At 30.8% G+C, this 25,472-nt stretch overlaps 1 protein-coding gene across 2 annotated transcripts in view; it reads left to right on the top strand.

The window, feature by feature from the left end:
- The first annotated feature begins 5,341 nt into the window (after positions 1 to 5,341).
- The window catches only part of LOC145333571 (uncharacterized), a 93,660-nt gene continuing 73,529 nt past the window's right edge, over positions 5,342 to 25,472 (top strand). For both annotated transcript variants that reach the window (XM_080178733.1, XM_080178732.1), the window contains exon 1: positions 5,342 to 5,656. The gene's annotated coding sequence lies outside the window, so the exon portion shown is untranslated. The remainder of the gene's footprint in view (positions 5,657 to 25,472) is intronic.

Genomic DNA, 25,472 nt, shown 5'->3' with positions numbered 1-25,472 from the left:
ATCTTATATTCTCATTTCATGTTTTAAGTATTATTCTTTTGACTCCATCTATCTATCTTACATTGTATATCTTTATATTTACCCATCTATTTTTCTGTATCCTATGAAATACCTAGATATCTTTCCATATTCTATGAAATGTCGGTATCATCCTCTTTAGTTTTTTTTTTCAATTTTGAAACCTTTCTTGTATCCTATGAATTATCTATTTATCTATCTGTATCCTATGACATATCTATCCATCTTTCTGTATCCTATGAAATATATATCTATCTTTCTGTATTTTATGAAATATGAAATATCTATTTATCTATCCGTATCCTATGATATATCTATCCATCTTTCTGTATCCCATGAAATATCTATCTATCATTCTATATCCTATAAAATATCTATCTATCTTTCTGTATCCTATGATATATCTATCTATCATTCTATATCCTATAAAATATATATATCTATCTCTCTGTATCCTATGAAATTCTATCTATCTTTCTGTACCCTATGAAATATATATCTATCTTTCTGTATCCTATGAAATATCTATCTATCTTTCTGTATCCTATGAAATTTATATCTATCTTTCTGTATCCTATGAAATATATAACTATCTTTTTGTATCCTATGAAATATCTATCTATCTTTCTGTATCCTATGAAATATTTATCTATCTTTCTGTATCCTATAAAATATCTATCTATCTCTCTCTATCCTATAAAATATCTATCTTTCCTTCTGTATCCTATAAAATATCTATCTATCTCTCTGTATCCTAAAAAATATCTATCTTTCCTTCTGTATCCTATAAAATATCTATCTATCTCTCTGTATCCTATAAAATATCTATCTTTCCTTCTGTATCCTATGAAATATATATCTATCTTTCTGTATTCTAAGGAATATCTATCCATCTTTCTGTATCCTAAGGAATATCTATCTATCTTTCTGTATCCTATGAAATATCTATCTTTCTGTATCCTATGAAATATATATGTATCTTTCTGTATCCTATTAAATATCTATCTGTCTTTCTGTCTCCTATGAAATATCTACCTATCTTTCTGTATCCTATGAAATATATATCTATCTTTCTGTATCTTATGAAATATATATCTATCTCTCTGTATCCTATGAATTATATATCTATCTTTCTGTATCCTATGAAATATCTACCTATCTTTCTGTATACTATGAAATATCTATCTATCTTTCTGTATCCTATGGAATAACCATCTATCTATCTTTCTTTCTTCTTGTATCTATCCATCTATCTATCTCTGAGCTTGCTGCATTATGTCAATTCATATAATTGAGATTCTGTCAGTATAAACCCTGGTTTTCCAACAAAACTACATTTGTTCTAAGAAATTTTAGCAATAGTTTTACGAGAGGGAGGTGGCATTAGGGCTTGAAATCAACATTCTAATTGTTATAAGTTACCTTAGATATAAATTTTTCAATGTCTTATATGATAGAATTGTTCTATCAAGGTATAACTTGGCTTTTAAAGACCTTTAGTTTTTAGAATGGTCTCTTAAACACAGATTAATCTTTGCTCAACCAGCTACAACACCCAAAATGCGCTTAGTTGACTTGTTCGAGTCTTGTCTTTTTCGTCAAAGTTAAGACATTAAGACAAAAAGATGGTCACCTTTTGCTTAGTACGTGAAATTTGTAGTAATGTTATGGAAAATGTCTTGGCCATTTAGCAGTTGCAATCTCCAGAAACAGATAGAACTTAAGACAAAAGTGTTGGTTGTTAAAAGCCAATCTTTTATATAATTATTGTCGGTCTGGAATGGTTCGCTCTTTTTGTTGATTTATACATGTTAAAACTGTCCTTTCGGTTTTAAACATGATGATTCCTATAACAGTAAGGTACGATATAGAAAGCGTAGCTCTTTCAGTTCTGACGCTCTAAAAGTGTTAATGGTAGTTTGTCCTACCGTTTCAGAGATTTGCTTTTATGGATGTTTTCATCCTTATAGATTTATTCCTAGAAGGGAAAGAAGGTTACTTTACACTAAACAAGTTTGAAAGTATTTTGTAAAATTATAGAAACACTTAACCCTACAATTATATTATATATTACAAGTACACACTCTTACAACAATCTAAAAATATTTTCTTTTTAGTTTTAGACAGATTTGGTTGAGAGACTTTTTTGTAGCATAGGTACTCAAGAATTATAACTGTCCGCATGTCTGTTAGAGTCTTACATAAAGTAAACATCTACAATATCTTGCTCAGCTTTTAAAATTTCATAATTTTTAGCAAAACTAAGGAAGGAGAGGTTAATGCAGTGTTAATTACACCAGTAACCACGGTTTTATAAAAACGTTTTTCATTCGTTACCTTAAAAATTTTGGGTATATTTATTAAACTTAATTGAGTTTCCACACGTTTCACCCAATAGTTTTAATTTACAGTAGTGGCAAGGTTTTTTTTCATCATCGGAGATGTACATCAGTTTATCGTCCATTGTTTAGTTCATTTAGATTCCTTTTAGTTAGAGAGATTTTAACGGACACCTATCGATCTATTTAGTATACAATTCTAAAAAGGTCTAAAAATAGTATGAATATCTTTTAAACAGAAAATCTATATATACCTTTAAATCTTCTTATCTATCTATCTATGTGTCTACAATGGATATATGATTACTTGGATCTTAAACCAGATTTTCATGTTCTCAAATTAAGTAAAACTTGTAGCGGGCTAAAGTAACGATACCACTGGAGTAGCAAAATGACCAATAAATGAGGTCCACATTAGCAAGCTAAATAGATGATAATTCTACTCATGCCAAAACATCCACTTATATTCTACATTGTACATCCATTAAGTCTACCTAATTTCTACAAGTTTAAAGTTAGCAAGTCTGACTCTAACTTTGTTGTTTCCTTTTAATTAATTTACCATTTTGCTTTTGTCATCTTTGATACAACACAACTTGAAAAGTTTTGCAAGATTTATTCTAATTGAAATAGTAAAAACAAACAGGTTTATCTGTAAATTTGGCAAGAAATAGATTTGCCAGTGTTAGATGTACATTAAAATGTAAACAATATTTCAAGTATGGGGAAATGGATGTTCAGGCCATCAATTTTACAGACTGACGGACAAAGTGAGTTGTATTGTTCAGATGTTATTTTTCACTGGAATTATAGCTTAGCTTCTAAAATTGCATCAAAACATACCAATCTAAGAAATTTGATTATCATTATTATCCCATCGGACAGATTTTCGCGGATATTAAAATTAACAAGAATGACAACATGCATAAAAGCGAAGCTATGAAACGGTAGGACAAACGAACATTAACACTTGTATAGTGTCAGAACTGAATAATGCCCAGGCTAACATTGAATTTGATTGGTTGGTTCATTAAGTTGAGTATTGAAACGTTTCAACCATAAATTTTAACCTGCAGAAGGGGTATTTTTGTGTCTTATCCCTTTAGATCCCTGGATCCTTACCCTTACTGTACGTAGATTTTAGTTTGAATTATAAATGACAGGGAACGTTCATTGTAATCTGTAATGTGAACATATTTACCCCCCCCCCTCATGCTCCCTCTCTCGCCTCACCGCAAAAATATCCCGCCCCTCCGTCCATTCTCCGCTCAACAATTCACCCTTCCCGCAAAGCTATTCGCCCATCACTCTCCTACAAGGATGTAACCCCTTTTGCTGTGTAATATTTTCACCCTGTAAATACAAGCTTCCCCCTAGTCTTACTTTTATTTATCCCTTTCTAAGACTAGGAACAAGTTTTCAGAAGAAAAAATTACTGAAATGAAAGGGAGGGAGCGATGTTCATTATTAAAAAATCTATGGGATAAGATAATAAACGATAAAATTTATGTACATCCCCATTGATGATACATAAAATTACCCCTTCTTTAGATTACAATTAGTGGTTAAAACGTTTAGATACTCAACTAAATAAACCAACCAATCAATATTTGAATAAAAGTTCTCAAAGTTGTTAAGCCAACTGATTAGAAAACGTTATTAAAAAACTGTAGGGACTAGTTTTATAAACAGCTCAAGGTCCCCTTCATCCCTGCCCATATATATTGATTAAAATATTTTAATGTCAATTGATTTCCCAAGAGTTAAAATAAGAGTTTGTTACAAAATTACGAGAGTTAAAAGATGACTTTTAAAATATCATTAGAAATTTTAAAAGTTAATTATTTGGTATACCTATCCACCAAATGGGTCAACCGTTATTAGGAGACAGATATACATTTGTGATCCTATTTATCATCAGTTAACCTATTACTTTATAGAATAAATGTAGAATAAACGTATGGGGAAAATTGTCGTCAACTTTGATTGCTAACATGGACATTTATTGGTCAGTGCGTTCATTCAGTAGGAGGACAGTTGATGGGATAAATGGGGTGAATGAGGGTATTGTTAAATTAGCCAGCTACGAGTTTCACTTTTAAAGTCTGGAAAGAACTAAGTAATAATAAATCCATTATTTTTAAAACAAATTGTATGCAAGAAGTGCCTTGTTAAAGAAAACACGCGCAAAATATAGCTTTTTTCTGCGCATTTATGTGCACTGCATTATGCATGTTAATTATTTAATTTAGATTATGCTTAGGCCTTTTATTGCCAATTATAGTCAAGTTTACGACACCATGGAAACTGTCCCAATTTTGTATAACTTTTGCGGAACATGTTCCAGTTACGTCATATACGTTTCGGGAAAGAGAAAGGGAAGGGGGAAAGAAAAAAAGGGAAGGGGGGAAGAAAAAAGAGATAGGAGAAAAGGGGGTTTCCCCATCTCTTTTGAAGAGATTTTCTTCCCCCCTTCCCTTTCTCTTTCCCGAAACGTATATGACGTAACTGGAACATGTTCCGCAAAAGTTATACAAAATTGGGACAGTTTCCATGGTGTCCAAGTTTACCATCAGCCGTTTTACTGATACTAGAAGCTTGCAAAGATTTCATGCTTTTAGGTAATGTTCGATCCTAGAAACATTATACCGTAAACTCAATGGATCCGAATAAACATTTCACAAGAAAGTTATTTAAGTTTTGTTTCAAATTATTTTTTTAGAATAATTGACCTTATCTAAGCTTCTCTTACTTATAAGTAAAGCGTACTCATAAAAGTATGCATACTCATTTTAACTATCCTTACATAGGGGGGAGAGAGAGAGAAGGAGAGAGAGAGTTCAGGATATTACAGCCTCCGAAAGATTACTCTCGGAAACTATCTTGCCCTCTCGGACTCTCTCTCTCTCTCTCTCTCTCTCTCTCTCTCGTCTCTGATCGGAGATGTAAAAATCTCTACTTAATCTCAGTAGTTGTATAGCAACGCATGTGTGAGGGAATCGTCCGACCCGTTTGAAGCCCGCAAAGACTTGAGTCTCCGACATATTTTGTATGATTGAAAAGAAAATATTTTTGGGAACTGTCCAAAATTTGAAATACTTTGTTACAAGACTTTTGACTTAAATAATTAGTTCTTACATTTTAAGTGATTATTTCAAGTTGTAGTTAACAAAACTAAAAAAAGTTACTTAGTGATAATATTATAATAGATTTTTTCATTTAAAGTGATTTTAATAAATTTAAAAATTGTTGTATTTTTATGTGAATATTTCATCAGGTTTGTGAACAATTGAAAAAAGGTAATTAATTGCACAATGCGCAAGGCTACTCTATAATTTACATTGTCATAGCTTTTTGAGACAAAATCTGAGAATTCAGAAAGATAACAATCCTATGATATAAAGTAGTACTGTATTTTGTTTGAAGGTAAAGATCTCGAAAATTACTACATAGACGTCCAAGAGTAAGGGTAAAGGGGTATTTACCCCCCTCAAACTTTGAAACCCCTTCAAAATAAAAAAAAATACATTTGATTACCCTCACCCAAAACCTTTGAAACCCAATATTTTATCCCACTCAAAATAAAAGGCTTGGAAGTCCCTAGAGGCATGGGGCTAAGTTAGAAGAAGGATAGTTTTATAGATATATAAAGTGTATGTTAATAAAATTTTGCGGATGAACTTTTGCAGATGGACAAAATTTAAATATATAGTAGCTGCACTTCTACATAAAAAGTTTATCTATATATATTTCAATATGTTTGTCATTTATACAGCTAAAATTCAGTTATCTAAGATTACATACATACTTTTTCGATTAAACTGGCGAAAATACATCTACGGTACTTTTGCCGGATATAGAGATGGTAGTCCCCCAAATATACAAATGCTCGATTTACTTACACTATTTTATTAATTTGATGCGAATTAAATAAATAGCAAATGTTTACGTTCTTGTTTATTGCAAATATTTTTACTATCAAATATTTTATTTTATTTTTCCTGCAATAATTAATCTTATAATTCTGTATTTAATTCAATATTAAAATGTAAAATAATTAGTAAGAGTAACAGTTAGGTAAGATTTAGAAAGAAAGTCAAATCTTTAATCGTTACCAGAAAGTCCGTACGTGCATTTGAAACATGCTAATTTATAATTTTTTTGGGACAATGATTCAACAAGGTACAATTATACACGAAGCATATTTATAATTAAGTTCTATAAAAATAAGAATTCCTGTATTAAAACAATTTTGCAAGCAATCCATCTTTAATTTTGTTTAGGCATATCATCTGATGATTTTAGAGCTTAATTATAAATTTTGTCATCATTCTTTAATTTAAGTTTTATTAGATTTTTAAAACGTCAATTACAAATAAAGTTCTCCACGTTTACATAGCTTATTAAGAAAGACAAATCATTGAGTAGCTAGGCTCTAAAAAAGGTAAAATGCATTAACACGTAGTAATATTTCTGCTCAGATCTAAAAGTGTAAAAACTAAAATGTTTTTTGATTTGTTTTGAAAACAATAGTAAAACAGGAGTGTAGATGTATTCTTTTAAACTATTTGTATACAGAGTAGCCATAGATTAAGATAAAACCCTGGTTTTGTCAGTCAGTCTATCAATACGTCATTTTGATAAAAAGCATACCCTTAGCACTAAATTATAAACCCCAAAAGAGAAATTATTTAACTGTCTCTTTACTAGATAAGTACAGAAAACATACTTTTGGATTGCATTGTCTTATAAACAGGTTCAACCAAGTACTAAGTACAAAGTCCTTATTAGTCAACTTTTTGTTTTTAAACAGCTTAAAGTGCTTATAAAAAAATGACGTCAAACAATACAAATGAACAATGCTAGGCCAGTATACATTTTAATTGACATATGGTAAAAATACAGATACTGGCCTATCATTGATCATTTTTATTGTATTACGTCATTTTTACAGGCACCATAAGCTGCTTCATTTGTTTTTCATGATACATATTCCTAATATTCACTAAAACAAAAAGCTAAGAGATTTCTTAGGTTGACTTTCACTACTATAATATTATGTTCCTAAATTTTAAATCAGGGATTTAGTAGTAGTTACTTTCTCATTTTTTAGTAGCAAAGCTTCTCTATGATAAATTGTCGTGTCTGTTAGTAATGATAGCCTGGCACTTGAGTATAATATTTCTGTAAGAATCACAATGATGATACTCAAAATAACCCCTTTAGTTTAGTCACTCAACTAAATAAACACACTAATCAGAATTCAATAATTCCCCAAAGTTGGTACGCCAAAACGTTATTGTAAAACTTTGAGGACTATTGTAATATACAATGTCTCCTCTCTCCCTGTGTATTACCCCTATCTGATTTCCTATTTATTTCACAAAAATCTTAGAGAATTTTTTGCTTCGGACACTTTCCTACTTAAATTATGAACAGATCTAACTATCCACCTATCCTATCTATAATACAAAGTAGCTTGATGTCTGTCCGTCTCTCTGTCCGTCCCTTAAGATCACGGTAACCACTGAACCGATTGGATTCTACTCTTCAGTGAATATACCTACTGGTCCTGTAGTGGTTTTAGGCTATTTTCTTGGGGGGTGGGACATCCCCATTTCCCCCAAAAATAAAAAATTCCCCATCAATTTTTTTTGATGATGCAGATGATCCCAACTATTTGGTGCTGCACCACATGTACTACTTTTTAAATTACCTCTTGGGGCAAAGCCCCTAGAGGCCAGGGGCGAAACCGCTAGTAAGTTTAAAACAATGACTTTTTAAAAATTAAGCTTATCTTAAGAAGAAACGGATTAAAGTATTAGAATTAGAATCATCTTAACTTTTTTATTTAAATGTAAATGAGAAAGAAAAAGTCACTGAAATTTTGTTATCAAGGTTTAGGGTTGTTCCTGGGATGATTAGGCATAAAATTATAAGAGTCGGATTATTTTAAACAAATTTTTAAATTATTTTTACCTCATATATGTATACAATAAAAAATTTTATTAATGAAAATTTTTTCCTTGAAATAGTTATATATATGTTGCATTGGAATCTTAAGGGATAAGACAATGAACGAAAAGAAATACACCCTAAATGAAAATAAACAAAACATCCCTTCTGAAGATTACTTATATCGATTGAAAAGTTGAAACAACCCAATTAAGATTTAATAAAAATAAATTTAATAATAGTTATTTCTCGCATCGTATTATAAACGGCTTTCCGCGGATATAGAATGTACAATTATGAGATACGAAGTCACCGGCTAAAAAACTAGTTTTAATCTTATGATTGTACATTTCTATATTCGTAGAAAATTGGATATAATACGATGCTAGACATAGTTTTTTCGTATGGATGAGAACCGGTTCCTATCCACCGGATTCGAATGAATACGAGAAAAGTTATTAAACTTTGGGTAAAAGTGTAACTACATCAATTTTTTGATGTGAAAATATTTTTTTTATTTTAAATTTTTATAAAAATGAAATGTTCGAGATTAAAAAAAAGGAAAAGGACAATAATGATTATTTAATTCTAGAGAGCCTTTATTGAAGAGTAATTTATCTGCTATTGTCCTATCCCCACATATCCCTGGGTAATAACTGAAATGAAAATATATGAATTCAAATATTAAGATGCTCTGGGGGTTACTTCAATTCTTGAATTTAAGGGATTAAGCGTGTTAGTTTTCTGCCAATAGAAAATATATTTTTAAAGCAATAAATATTGAATACAATGTCATATATTTCTGTTATTGTAAATGTAGGGTTATAAAAGTAGATGGTTGATTATCGAGAAGGAGGGGACAATGGGCTGTTTATTACCCCAGTCCCCAAAGTTTTATAATAACGTTTTCTTATACTTTGGCTTAACAACTTTGGGCACTTTTATTGAAATTTGAATAGTTTGTTCATTTATTTGAGTGTCCAAACGTTTCAACAACTAATTGCAATCTACAGATGGGATAATTTTGTGTATTTATTGTAGTACACATCAATCTATCGGCCACTGTCTTATCCCTTAAGATCCCAGTGTAATTATCATATAAAATTTTGTCTTTTGTAGCATTGGGTAAAGAATATCAGAAAGTATTATTTATTAGAGTTTTAAATTTTGTAAAGGTTGGAAACAAAACAGTTTTTCTCAAGGTACTTAATCCCTTTTCCTGATAGTGGTACTTTTAAGAATTTATATATTATGCAATTAAAGAGGACATATATTATTAAAAAAAAACTTGTCTGTTTGTCAAAAGATCTCGGCAACCGCTGCACCAATTTGCTTTTTTTTCCAGATAAGCTTGACATTTGCCCTTTTGGGTCAAATAATAAATGTAAAAGTATAGATGTATAATCCAAACAACTACCATCTTCAAGTTGAGAAGATATTTTTCGTCTGCTAGCAAATAGCTTTCTGTGTTTTTTGTGTGGGGTTTCGGATGTGTTTATATTTACGACGCTATTAGCTGATTTCAAATACCCAATACTAAATCAGAACAGGGTCCCTGCCCTGTGGATAGTTTTTTCTTTTGCCCATGCCTCCTCTATTCTTTTACATTTTCAAATCTTGTAGAGAAGGGGCCGCTGGAATAGTTAGTTGCATTATTTTTTAGGATATCTGTTCCCTTCTCTTTATATAATAAAATTTTATATATTTTTATGAATTTAAACCTCAATCTTTTTCTCACTTCCTTTGAATCTTTTATATTCTATGTTTTCTTTGTATTTTATTAGAATTTCAGTAGCGCAGCACTTTTATAGTTCGGTCGGTTCGTCCGCTAATAACGGTTAGAATGTATGATGATTCCGATAACAATTTAGAAAGCGTTGCAACTCTATAAACGTTACCAGAAAGTCCGTACTCCCATTTAAAACATGCTGATTTTTTACTTTTTGACAACATTTTTTCATGTGATATAATTCTCTTATTTATGTGATTTTAAATAATGATTCCTAGGACAACATAGTACAATATCATAAGTTAAGCTTCGCTTGTGTAAGTATGTCCTTCAACAGTTTCCTGTATTTAAGTTTTGCTTCAAATTTTGTTTAAACTTACATACTTACATTCTGCTTATTCAGTTCCGACTATCAAAAGTGTTGATGCTCGTTTATTTTATCATTTCAAAGCCTTGTTTTATTGGATGTTGTCATTCTTGTTTTACATCTATCTATCCATCCCATTCCCTATAACTATCTATCTATATAACTATCTATCTATCTATCATCTCGTCTCTCCTTCTTTATCTTTGTGATGTCAAAACCTTATTTCAACAATTCTAATTGAAAATAGAAAGGACAAAAATATTTAGGAAAATTTCTCCCTCGTTTGCTTTCTCTCTCTCTCTCTCCTTAACTCTCTATCTTTCTCTCTATCTATCTATTATATCTATTATCTATCTATCTATTTATTTTGACAATCTGTTCTGTTCATGTTAATAACACCTTATCTGTAATAAAGGCAAACCTGTCAAAATTTTAAATATAACACTTTATACTTTCTAGCACATTTTATAGTCAAAAATTTGAATTTCTTAACTCAGTAGTTGAGATTTTTAGCTACAAACAAAAAGCCTTAATACTTTCTAAAATTTAGTACTATAAAAACGAAATATGAAGTTTTAATAATTTTTACTGCGTGAACAACTTAAGACTTTTGTCGTAAACTATGGCATAATGAAATTTTGATCTTAGAGTGTTATATCCCTCCCCTCCTCTCGTCGTCAGATTGTATGAAAGTCTGACGGAAATTATTCTATTTCTTTCATAATATTAAACCTACTCAGACAGGGGCGTCCAAGCTTTTTTTTTTGGGGGGGGTAAAAATTTTTAGGGGGGGGGTAATTCGTGTTTGGGGGGGGTAAAATGGCGCGCGAAGCGCGCCGAAATTTTTTTTACCCCCCCCAAAATTTTTACCCCGGGGGTAAAATTTGATTGGGGGGGGGTAATTACCCCCCCTAAAGTCTGTTGGGGGGGGTAAATACTCCCCCCAAATCTGTTGGGGGGGGTAATTACCCCCCCCAAACTAATTTACCCCGGGGGTAAAATTTTTGGGGGGGGTAATTTAATTATGTAAAAAAGCACCTACCTAATCTATTAAGTTAATAAGTACTATCCTATAACATAAAGTAGTAAGTAAGGTTTATTTGACTATAGCTTCAGATTTCATTACTTTTAATACTGAGTTCTCCTTTTTAGGAAAGCTTCACATAGATCCCATGATGGTTCCACACTATTATAGGTCAATCCTTTGAGTGGTTTTAGGCTATTTTTCTCCTCCCTTTTTACCCTTTAGAAAACACGAGTTCTTAGATGCTAAGGGCGCCACTACTATTCAAATATATAGTAGTATCTCATTCTTTAGTACATAAAAATACAATAATTAACTCACTAACCAATGAACCAATATGATTATACTTTAAAGTGAAGCGTCTTATAGGTCCTGGTAAGTTTTATAACTAGTTTTGAGACACCCTGACATCCTCCCAAAAGAAATCGCCTATAGAAATTCTTTTTCATTATTTAATGAAATATTTAATTTAGTTAGGTATCTATTTTATGGAATTTTCAGTGCTTTACAATTACATCATAGATCCCCGGGATGGTTTTAGCCCTTATAAAGGCCCAAGCAAATAAAACATGATCAAACTATTAAATTTTTTTTTTTAAGAACATTCAATTTGGGGGGGGTAAATACCCCCCCCAAAAATTTTTTTTTAAAGAACATTTATTTTGGGGGGGGTAATTACCCCCCCCAAAATGGTTTGGGGGGGGTAAATACCCCCCCAAAATCGTTGGGGGTGCCTACGGCACCCCCAAGGTAGGGGTAATTTTTTTTGGGGGGGGGTATTGTTCAAAAAATTTTGGGGGTGCCTACGGCACCCCCAAAATCGTTTGGGGGTGCCAAATGGCCCATTACCCCCCCCCTTGGACGCCTATGTACTCAGATTACAAATGGCTGAATTATATTTTCCCTTTTCTCAAAATCATATGAAAACCTCTTCAGTGGGGAAGCTCAGGTATCTAAAGGGATATACAATGGCCGATAAATTGATGTACATCCCTAATGATAATATACAAAATGGTCCCTTCTGTAGATTATAATTAGTGGTAGAAATGTTTTGACAATCAAATTAATAAAACAACCAATCAAATTTGTATCAGAGTCCCCAAAGTTGGTAAGTTTTTTTTAGCTGCTATATGTATTTAACTTCTTGTGAAGATCCCTAAGGCAAGTGATATTCCACTCTATTTAAGTAACATTGCTAGTAATCTTTTCAACTGTTTAATTATTTCATATCCAAGTTTTAGTTTTTAAGCAAACTTCTCTTTAGTTCTCAATGTACCTCAAGTGTGATTTTATTGACTATGTATATAAAGATTTTTTGGTCTTAATTTTTAGAATGTTATAATACCAATATTATAGCAGTTTTTGTATGCAAAAAACTAGAATACTTCTACTTTTTTTCAGGTAAGGAATTGTTCTTTAGCAACAGACAGATGGTCAGTTAGTCTTCATATTACTTTATACTAAATCTTAGATATTTCTCTTTATTATCAAACCTTGTAATCTTTAATATTTCTTTATTAAGATATTTACAATTATTACATATTATAATATTCATATCCAAGGGAATATAAAAATACAAGAAAATTATGTCCATAAGAAGCGCAGTAATGGCACGGCAATCAAAATTTTATGATTAAGAATTGTTTTTATATAATATTATTCAATTCTTTTATGTATTTTTTTTAATCAATAAAAAATAAGTAAGGTCATTGTTTCTTATCCTTATCCTAATCTTAGTTAAGATGTAGCTGCGCTACTATTGAGGTCTGAATAAATATCATTGTTTGTTCAAATTAATAGAAAATATTAATATGTTCATCGTATCTTTTATATGAGTGATTTGTCCTATGCTGCATCAAACTCCTTGAGAAGTATAGAAATAGAAATTTTAATCAGGGAGTAAGGGAGGGGACAATGGGCAATTAATTCAATATAAGAGTTATCAAAGAAAGGGCATGAAATCCAGTTTAATCCAATAAATTTGTAGGAAATTATAAAGGGATTGTTAATTGAATAATAGATTTCCATAGCGTCATGTAAAGTGAAATCACAACTTGTTTTTGATGAAATATATTGAGGTTTTTTGGTGTGATTTTTATATTAAAAGATTATTTGACCCGGCCAGCTGCTAGCAAGAATATGACTGCCCCTTTTCATTCTTTTTTCTTTCCCTTGCCCCCACCTCCCTTCTCCCTTCTCCCCGTCTGCTACATTCCAAACTAACACAACGAGTGTTTATTTCCCTTCCCCCCACTTCCCTTATCCCTTCTCCCCGTCTGCAATATTCAAAACATACATAACGAGAAGCGGCATTCTATGCGCAAGTCCCCAAACTCAGTCAGAAACTGCTAAATTCTTGCACATTCCCTTTAAGCCAGTCCCCAAAGTCTGAGACTCCTAAAAATTGAATATTCGATCCATTGTCCCCTCCCTTACTCCCTGAATTTTAATCTTGATTTATAAACTTTTTAAGTGTAAATCTTATTACTTTATGTTTTAAAAAAGATATTTTTAGTTGTTTTTAACTCGTTATATGAAATTTAAAACCATTATATAAATCACTAGTGGCTACGCCCCTATCCTTTAGGGGCTTTGTATTTGTATGGGCAGAGAGGGGGAAACCATTCCAAGACTTGACGCTAAAAATTTAAATATAGTCTAAAGCCATTACAGGAGATATATGAAGCTTACCTAAAAAAGATACCTCAATCCGTTGTTTTTGATAACCCAAGCTACAGACAAAAACCCTTATTGCTTTATATAATAGGATTACAAGTGGGGAAAATTTACATTCTAATATGAGTACAATCTAACTTGTTTTTTGTGTTAGTTGTATATCCTAACCTGTATGTGAACCTTTATATATTTAAACTTTTAGAAGAAAATCTATTTGTTTTCTAAGTGTATTGTGTTAAACTAACAAGGACATAATGTTCAATTTTAGTACAGCTTTTAATTTATTAAGATATTCATTATTAAGAAAAACGATTATTAGCTAATAAAATAGAAAAAATATCATAACAAAACAAAAGTCTATGCATTGCTTATTTTGGTTGATTTTAAGGGTTTATAGCATAAAAATCTTGGTTAGTCTTTGATTATACAGACTTTAGATATGGTAATGGGTAACATCTTTTAAATATATGAAAACCAGTTAAATAATAGATAAGTCATGTATAGAAGACAAAGCCCATATTGTCCTGTTGTGACGTCATAAATTTATGTGGTAGGAGAAGGGAAGAGGGGGGGGGGGGAGAAAATCTCTTCAAAGCAGATGGGAGAAATGGGGTTCTCCTTTCCCTTTCTCTTTTCCTTTCCCGAAATTTATTACGTCACAACAGGAGAATCTGGGCTTCGTCGTATAGAAGCTTAACCAACGACTGTAGCGTAACACATAGAAAGCACGTCGGAAACTATAAGTTAAAGTTGTTACTCCTGTTGCTATGTCGGCTGCGCGATATAAATAATTAGAGAAGGGGAAATGCCTTGTCCCAAAACATGCGCAACTCATTACCATGAAGTTATACGACTTCCAGACAAAGGTCAGGCAATTAAAGGGGTGGTTGTCTGAAGTACGTTTGACAGTATAATCATGTACTTCATATGTAAGATTTGGTTTAAAGACACACTAAAATAAGATCTTATGGTGTATCCCTTTGTCTTAAGGTTATACATATTATTTATAGAAGCTTCGCAGGTTGAATGTGTAAAAGTGAATTTAGTAAATGTATCTAAATAGCAGCCATTCGGTTTAGCAGAAACATTTATTTACAATTCTCCTACAGATTTACACTTTTATACTTTTATTCATGAAAATTGTAAAGAATATAGTTTTGTTTAAAGGAGTAAAAAACTAAAATAAAAGAAGATATAAAGAATAAGAATAGGAGGGGAAAGAAGGATCTCGCTGACTACTAAACCGATATGTTTCTCTTTTACAGGGTAGCTTCTCATAGGTCTTTAAGGTTTTAATATTTTGGGGTAGAGCACCACAACCCTCCCAAGAGAAATCGCAAAAAAAATTATTCCCCCTACCCCCTAAAATTTTTTTTTGCTTTTTCTCTTTAAAATTACAATTGAAAGAGGGAAGTCGACACCAACTCCCCCCCGCCACCAATGGCCCTCTAGTGGCCTCTAGAGGCGTAGCCACTAGTGAAAGATAAAACTACATGATAGCACCAAAGAAAACTATAGCAAATAAGCCAAGTACAACAATTGCTTTATTTCTGTAAAATTTCATAAAAAGTTTCTTCAATACCCTCAACCACTTCCGAGCAATGAAATCCAACTTTTACCCTTATTTATTTTAGCTTAACGCCTAAAGGAAGCCATATTCCTGAAAGGGCCTACTCCTGCAGATTCAAACCCTGTAGGGATTCCTATTGCTCAATATAAGCTAATCTAACCTTACAGAAAAATTAATCCCCATCATCTTAATTTAAATTTTATTCGCCAGTCTATAACAAATAAATAAAAGCCTGATAAAACAAAGTTACTTTTTATCTATTCTTTTTAGAATAAAAATGGGCGGACTTCAAATTTTTCAACACACCCAAATAAAAACTCACAGAACTATTCATATAATAAATAGAGATACATTTGTCTTACATTTGAAAAGAAGAATATATTGTAAGTCTGATATTTTCTTTTGTTTGCCTTATCAGTATATTACAAAAGTAAGATTCTTCATATAGAAATATTTCACAAATGTTTTCTTTTAAATTTAGGTTTTCTCTCACTATTAGGATGGGGGAGGGGGGGATATTAAATAAATTTGAATGGTTAAAAACCTGCCCTGAAGCAATACTAGATTTTCCTGAATATTGTCCATAAATCGGCCTATCCGTTTACGAGATCTTATTGGAATACATAGACATGGATTGGCATGCTCTCACTTAAAGTAAATGATAAAGATGTTTTTGTATTAAACGCTTTGCTGAGTTTAAACTGTCACTAATTTTTAATTTATTGGAATTTACCTAATTAAAATATGAAGTCTTTAAAAGGTTTATCCAAAAAAAGTCTCAATTATAATGCGCCTTTTAAAAATGCGCCATTCAAAAATGCTCTTTTCTAAAAAGCCGAATGTTATATGATTTTTTATGTACCAAGCCTTCAAATCTTACGATACTAAATATGTATATGTATATTTAGGTATAGATAGTTGGATGTCCTAAACTTGCAAGTGGTGTGTTAATTCTTGCCAAATTGTCCAAGTTTATCCAATCAGAAAGTTTGAAGCCAGCCTGAGCAAGACTAGTCAAGTCTGCCTTCAATACAGTAAAAATAATAAGAGGGATAATTTTCAACTTATTTGGATAATGAGTTATTTAAGCCAGAAAATTCAATGATCAAGTTGTATTGTAATTATTAAATCATTTAGAATATTATAATCATCTAATACAATTAGATTTAATAATTGAATGTAAATTAAAATTAGTTTTAATGCAAAAACTTTTCTTTGTCAAACTGTGTTTAACTTAAGCCAAAGTGTTGCTTGAAACTATAGCGATTCTATTATAGAGGTTAATTTCTTCCTATTATATCAAAGCATACTAAAAATTTGTCTAATATCCAAATGAAACATGTATTCCATGAATATAACCGCAAGGTTTTTCAAAGAGGACTATAGAAATTTAAAGGATCTTTACAGCTGCATATATTAAACAAATATAGACTTAAACTTAAACTTTATAGGAAGAGCCTTATATTAGGTTTTATATTTTATTTAAATAATTAAAGATTAGTTTGATCCAATACCTTGATTGTTAAACAAAAGACCAACTGTTGTGCTATACAAATACTTAATTTAGTTTAATTAGTCCCAGGTACAAGGCAAATTGAGGATATTCTAACATAGCTAGAGTTGAAAAATTGGTACCTAATGCTCTTATGTTTCACACATGACACTAATAGGGAAAGTACTGGGAATGATAAAGAGGCATATTTTATTACCATGCACATTTAGGTCTTCAAGACAAAGGCCATGCAATCAAAGGGTTGATTGTTACTTAACTATATATACTAGATTGTGCATATTACATCCTATTACTATGTCAATGCTTTTGGGTTCTTTAGTTGATCACTTGAAATCAGAGAAGTAATCCGCAGAAACTTATGCTTAAAGACTCAATATTTCTATTTTTTCAATCAGAAGAAGATAATTTTGCAAAAAAAATTTCAAATAAAAGAAAGAAAGGAAATATTGAATGAAAGAAAACTCATTTGTCCATTATCATTGGAATGAAACAGATTTATTGATTTCCTCCCCTCAAGAAAAATAACATTAATGATTGTTAGATTAACTTCAACATGGAAAATTATAAAGAAACAATTATACACCTTGGTAAAATATTTTTAGATAGTTTTGTTAATTGAAAATAAAATAAATCATTTTCTCGTATTCATTCGCATCCGGTGGATGGGAACCGGTTCTCATCCATACGAAAAAAACTATGTCTAGCATCGTATTATATCCAGTTTTCTACAAATATAGAAATGTAAAATGTAAAAAAAATGGTTTTAATCTTATAATTGTACATTATATATCCGCAGAAAGCCGTTTATAATAGGATACGAGAAATAACTATTAAAGCTAGCAAGAACATTTTTAATTGAGTTTATTGATTATAAAATAGGGTAGGTATGTAAAAACATGAGAGGGTGTTAAATAGACAATTAAAAAAATCTGAGGTACTTTGTATTAGGCATTCAGGCTTTAACTTATCACACTATATAGATATTGATTGAATTCTATTTTAGATTTTTTCAAAAAAAATATCTTGATTTTTCTAAAGGTTTTTTAATTTTGGGGAAGAAAACCCATCTGGAGATTTTTGAGCCTAATTTTCATATCACAAAAAAAGATGTTTTCAAACTTAGGTGGGCCAAATTTGCAGACGTCGTTTTATATTGGCTTCAATTTTGAGTTATTCTACAAAAGTGGTAGTAGCATCTATGGTGACGACTTGGGAAGCAAAACCCGTCTGGAATTGGCAGAAAACAATTTGTCATGTTGATAAATGGTTTTGGAGAGGGGGTAAACTTGTATAGAATTTATTTACTTCTTTCATTACAACAATAGAAATTTAATTTTAGAGTTGTCATATTTATCTTATTATAAAATATTTTTATTTCTATCATTTTATTTATTGATTTTATTTTGATTGAATATGTAGAATCTATTTTTTCAAATAATGCTTACCTTAAACTGACAAAAAAATTAAAGTGTACTTTTTTAAAATTATCAATTTCTATTTAGTTTCATAATTTGTTTTTAAATTATATCTTTTTGTTCAATTATATGGAAAGGATTCAACTGTTTTTTCTTTTACATACTATTTTAGTACTCTAAAAATTCCTTTTTTAACCCAACCCTTACCTTCTTAAAATCATTTTATCATGTTTATGTTACAGTAAAGTTGGTAAATAAAAAAAACTAAAGTTTATTGTGATTTTATAGAAATAAATATTGCCAGAACCAATATTTACTTCAATATAAACTAACTTTTATATCTTTGATTTGTTTTCTCCTCAACTGGGTGAACTTTTTGTACATTTACATTGAGAAAACATGCTTTTTGCTTATATACAGAAATGAAAGAGTAATAGAATTATCTTGTGAGGTAGGTTGAATGAATGTATGTTTGTTTGAGTGTTCATTAGTATCTAAGTACAACCCTTAGATTGTACTTACTATTATTTAAGTTAACATTTAAAAAAACTGTCTTGGTATTGGACAGATTAAAGCTATCAATTTGGGGTTTTTATAACCCTCTTCTCGTCCCTATCTTAGAAGAATGTTAAAGAAAACACATTAAATAAAATAAAATAATGAATTAATAACTATAAATAGTATAAAATAATTCAAACTTTGTCCTTCTAATGCCTTGCCATAACTTTACTGGCTGTTTGTGTTTAAGTGATGAGTTTTATATGAGTTTTACTGACCAATATACAAACCAACCCATAAAAAATAAATCTATATATACTTACCAGTTTTCCATAAATGACCATTGTATAGACTGTAAAACTGTTTTTATGATTTATATGAGACATATATTATATTTTTATATAAAGTAAAGCAAAGACTTTTCCTTTATTTTAAATGAATACAAACTAAAAGCTAAAAAGAAGAAAAATCTTCAATTTCTATATCTAAAGCCGTAATCTCATTTGTTAGCTAAAAACTTTGTGTACCTTTAATAAATTAAGTTTGTTTAAACTTCTATTCTCTAAACTTTTCGACTATTAGTGTTAATCATTGAGTAAAGAAGCATGCAGAAGGGGCGTGTGAGGGGTGTTAATACCCTTCCTTAATTGAAATCGAAAAGGCCTGCTTTACACCTTTTTTTACGACCTTACGTTTTACACATACCTGGTGACTCGCTGTGCACTGAATGGGGATGTATTTCAAATTATCTTTAATTTTCTTGCTCTGACGATCCCTGGGTCAAACTTGCAAGAAGCAAGTATCTGCAAAATTTCCTTATCTTTTAATGTTCCAATTTCAATTTTTGGATTGGGTTATGTATTATAATAGACAGAATAGATAAAGAATAAAAAAAATATTTAATTTGAATATAATAATAAGATCCTTTAAAACTTCATTTCTAGCTCAGCATATATACCTAATTTTACTTTTATTTTAGGTAAGTCTAAATGTTTAGCAGATGATATTAGTTCATTCATTTATGATTACAGAAATCTCTATTAATTTTTATTAGAACCATCATGTATTACTTTTGAGAAGAAAACTTAAAAATTTTTGTTTAACAATTTGATTTCCCTTAAAAAATGTACAATCTTTATATTTTTTGTTACCATTTGCGAAGCTACTATATAAATAGTTAATACATGTTCCTGTCCCCAATCTCAATTGGGCATGTAATGTAAATTGGTACTGTAAAAGATATCAGAACCTTTAATTTTTGTATGCCACTTTCACATTATTATCATTATTAAGTAGTAAGCTTTTTTTTGTCTCAAGCTTATAATCTTAATAACTACTGGTTGGCTTCTACTTTTGAAGGGTGCCTTAAATAGGTCAATATTGGGTTTAGGTGATGATATTGATAGATTTATAACTTGAGATGGTTTTAGGCCTTTTTTCCGCCTTTTTCCATCTCTTCTAATATAGACCAAAGATTCTAGGGGCGCAGCTATAACTTTCAATAAAGCTTTTTATTGGTTTTTATCAGAAAATAAGCTGAATTCCATGGAAAACTAAAAAGTTTGTATTTTACAAGCTTCTTTACCTAATTATTTAACAAAGCTACTCTTTAAAAGTACATCATTATAAAGGTTAGAATAACCCAGTATGGAAACCAGAAATTTGATATTCTAAAAATGAAAAAGAGGTTGGAGTTAAGTGGTCAAAAGTTGTTTTTTGGATTTTTGTTAATAACATTAAAAACTTTTTATTGGCCTTAAACAGTCTTACTTTTACTTTTTTCAATCAATAACTAATTGCCATTGACATATTGACCAAAATGTAGAATCATTAATTATAAATATAAAACAAATACACTCACATACACACACTCACACACACACACACTCACACACACACACGCACACACACTCACACACACACACACACACACACACACACACACACAAACATAATCCTATTCTGTCAATAAGGACAATTACTTGATCCCACATAAAAGCATAAAGAGAGGAGGTGTTCATACATAACTGAAAATAGTTTTTAAATAGCCAAAAGTTGCTTATACTATTTAATATACTATTAAATAAGCAAATTTATAACCACAACTTTTTAGCTTTATCTTTATGTTAAAAAATTATATTTCATTGTTTTATTACGTGTAGGTAGACCTACATGGTCCACCACAAATATATTTTTTAAGAATAAAATCAGTTTTTATGCTTGTTTTTAAAAGCAAAGCAGGGGTAGTTATCTGTAGGGGCCCAACAGGTTTATAGTCCCACTTTAGGACTTAGAAAGTAGAGGTAGTAGGGGAAGGGGTTTATGTGTTTCATTTGAGTATTAGTGAAAGCAAAAATCATTTTTTAAGAAGTTTGTTTTATAAATGTCATGATATTTTAATCATTACAAATAATTATTTTATTTCTCTTAGAACAAATGCCGTAAAATACTAAGACATAACAAATATACAGATTGTAAAAACAACCAATAAAGCGAGTCAGTCTAGAATGGGTTAGGCTAGAAAAGGGTTCTCCAGAGGACAAGCATTCTATAAACATATTAATATTAAAAAGTTAAATTCATCCCAAAATCTATTGGAAACTTTAAATATCTTCGAAATTTAGATCATATCAGGGTTTGAAAATCTTTATTATTGTTTAGTTATGTTAAGTAAAAGAACATAGTTTCAAACAGTTTGACTTCAACAATTTGATGAATATATATATTTTTTTTTTATCATGAACTAGAGCCTGAATTTAAATATAAATTTTTTATGGGAGATATTTCCATACAGAGAGGGGACAATGGACTGTAAATTATACTGGTACCCAAATTTTTTTTATAAACGCTCTCTCATTGTTGACTTTGAAACTTTGGGTACTTTTTAAAATCTTGATTGGTTGGTTCTAAATAGAAGTATCAAAAAGTTTTGACGGCTTTAATCTATACAAGGGGTAATTGTGTTTATCATCATTGGGGATGTATATCAATTTAACTCCATTGTCTCACCTTTAAAAGCCCTAGATATTTCATAGTATTATCATCATCTATTGAATCTTCATTTATTTTTTCGAATAATTGTCACAAAACCTTAACTACCCCCCTCCTCCTCTCTCTAATATTGTTAACCCTGCAATGCGGCAATTTAAAGACAATTTATCATTATTTGTTCACCTTACATACACATACATGCGACAAGTGTTCTCGTAAATGAATAGTAGAACATGCCACTAAATGATTTAATTTCATTTCCTTATAATAAAATAACAGGATTTATGTGTGTCTGTGTGCACCGAAGGTTCTCGCAAACCACTGAACTGACATGGTTCTCCTTTACCAGGGTAGCTTCTCATGGTTCCTGGGAAGGTTAATAACTATTGTGGCAGAGGGTAATATAGACAAATTACTTTTCAAATTACATAGTTAAAAAAAAACATTTTAAATGCCACTAGAGGCCTCTAATATATTATATATAGAAAGACCAATTTTAGATAACTTTTTAGTACCTATACCTGTGGTGCTCTAACATTGCAGGGCGACTTTGTACCCAGTAAAACCTAACTTAGCCTAGCCTATTGTTAAACAATAATATGTGAAAAACTATACCCCTTTATTTTTAATTTAATTTACAATAATGAAGGTTGGGGGAGGTGAGGGGGTCGTTTTTTTTGATGGAATACAGGAATAATTTTAAAAAATTCCTAGTATATAATCAAATTTTAGATAACTTTTACTAAGAGCAAGTAATGTAAGGATTTCTAAAGATAACTTGTAGAACTTGACATTGTAATAACATTACAACTTTAAAAAATTGTATTTTTTTCTGGAATACTCGTCCCTATTTTAAAGCAAACAATGGATTAAATGTACTCAAGTCATCAAAGTACCTCTAGTCATGTATTATGGCTGGGTAGTTAGAATGAGAAATATGTCCTTTTATTCAAAGCAGTAAAGTTAAAAATGTTTGTCCATTAATGTAATTAGTGTAAGGATGGTTTTTGACTATTTTGCTACCCCCTTCCTATAGAAAACCAAGGATGACAAAAATAAAAGCGAAGCTCTGAAACGGTAGGACAAACAAACATTAACAATTGTAGAGTGTCAGAACTCAATAATCAGTTTACAAAAGTATAAAAGTTGAAAATATTTAAAGTAAATTTGTTAAAAACTGCTGAAATACAGGATAATGTTTAAGGACATACTTATTTAACGGACTTGATTATAGAGATGCTTCGCTTATAATATTGCACTTTGTTGTTCTAGGAATTAGTATTCCAAAAATCAGATCAATCGGATAATAATATCACATTCAAATTTGTTGTTAAAAAAGTTAAAAAATCACCATGCAAAGTTTAAAATCGAAAGGACAACTCTAACATGCCTAAAATAACAAAAAGAGCTTTCAGTTCTGGACGGACGGACCGACCATAATTATAGAAAATCTTCGCTTTTAAAAAGAAAAAGATAAATAGATAGAACACTTGATAAAATAATGATGGATAGATAGATAGTTATTCCCTATTTTGTCATTTATTCGTATTTATTATTAGATAGGACAAATTATATCTTCCGCCTTGCTCTAGAGTAGATGGATATTGCAATGAACATTAAATAAATCTTTCCCCCAAATTGCTCTGTGCAATATTTCTTTACGACCCTAGCATATAGGGGCTAGAAGAATAGCTTAAAACTATCCAAAAATCTGATATCTGAAAATAAAATAGCTTAAAACCATCACATGACCTATATGGAGCTTACCCGAAATAGAGAACCAAATCAGTTTATTGAGATATTAAGCTTCAGACAAAAAACCTCTTACTGCTTTATATAATAGGATAGTTTAGGTGGTTTTAAGAAATGAATAAAGAAAAAAAATAAAGCAACATTTTTTACATAAGAATGGGGTGTAAATTAATTTCTTCTTCATTGCTCTATCCCTTTTACCCTGGAAGCTAATTGAGTGTAATCATAGGAAGCGATCATAAGATTATATATTAGCATACAGTCATTTATATCAATTTATATCTACTTATTTTCTTTCAAGGCATAGAATAAATATGATTAGCATCCAATATTTAGTATTGCTTTGATAATATTTATATAAGGAAAATAAAAGTATTTATTGTTTCAATATTTCTTTTTTAAGGTACTAGCTGCTACGCCCCTAGAGGCCTCTATGGATACTTGAAGCGGGGGGAGTTTAACTCGACCCCCCCCCCCCGGTTTTATTTTAGTTTTAAAAAGAAACAGTATAATTTTTTGGGTGGGGGGGTTGGGCATTTTTTTTCTAGGGGCGATTTCTTTAGGGAGGGGGATTCCCCCCCCCTATAGAGTTAAAAACCTTCCAAGGACCTATAAGAAGGAGAACCATATTGGTTCAGTGGTTTTCGAGATCCTTCGCTACAGACAAAAAAGCTTACTTCTCTATGTAATAGGATAAAGGACCAACATTTTTCTTTTCTGTACTGGAATAGATTTAAGATAAATAAATATCCTGTGTAACCCTGGGATGATATTGTACAATGTTATATATCATGTGTGTATCCTTTGTATCCCTGGGATGATATTGTACAATGTTATATATCATTTGTGTATCCTTTGTATCCCTGGGATGATATTGTACAATGTTATATATCATTTGTGTATCCTTTGTATCCCTGGGATGATATTGTACAATGTTATATATCATGTGTGGTGTATCCTTTGTATCCCTGGGATGATATTGTACAATGTTATATATCATGTGTGTATCCTTTGTATCCCTGGGATGATATTGTACAATGTTATATATCATTTGTGTATCCTTTGTATCCCTGGGATGATATTGTACAATGTTATATATCATGTGTGGTGTATCCTTTGTATCCCTGGGATGATATTGTACAATGTTATATATCATGTGTGGTGTATCCTTTGTATCCCTGGGATGATATTGTACAATGTTATATATCATTTGTGTATCCTTTGTATCCCTGGGATGATATTGTACAATGTTATATATCATGTGTGTATCCTTTGTATCCCTGGGATGATATTGTACAATGTTATATATCATGTGTGGTGTATCCTTTGTATCCCTGGGATGATATTGTACAATGTTATATATCATGTGTGGTGTATCCTGTGTAACCCTGGGATGATATTGTACAATGTTATATATCATGTGTGGTGTATCCTGTGTAACCCTGGGATGATATTGTACAATGTTATATATCATGTGTGGTGTCTATTTTCACTCAGGACTGGACATATAGAGTCTGACACCTGATTTAGCGGTTATATGTTAGAGGTGATGGTGGGGAAATAAGTGTTGTTATAATACAGCAAAGATTGTTATGCCTGTTTAGATAATACAATATATGCCCTTT

Source organism: Acartia tonsa, chromosome 12, assembly GCF_053477335.1.
Source record: "Acartia tonsa isolate MP-2025a chromosome 12, ASM5347733v1, whole genome shotgun sequence".
Taxonomy (NCBI): Eukaryota; Metazoa; Arthropoda; class Copepoda; order Calanoida; family Acartiidae; genus Acartia; species Acartia tonsa.
Note: the sequence above shows the minus strand (reverse complement) of the source record. Positions and strands in the feature narration are given on the sequence as shown.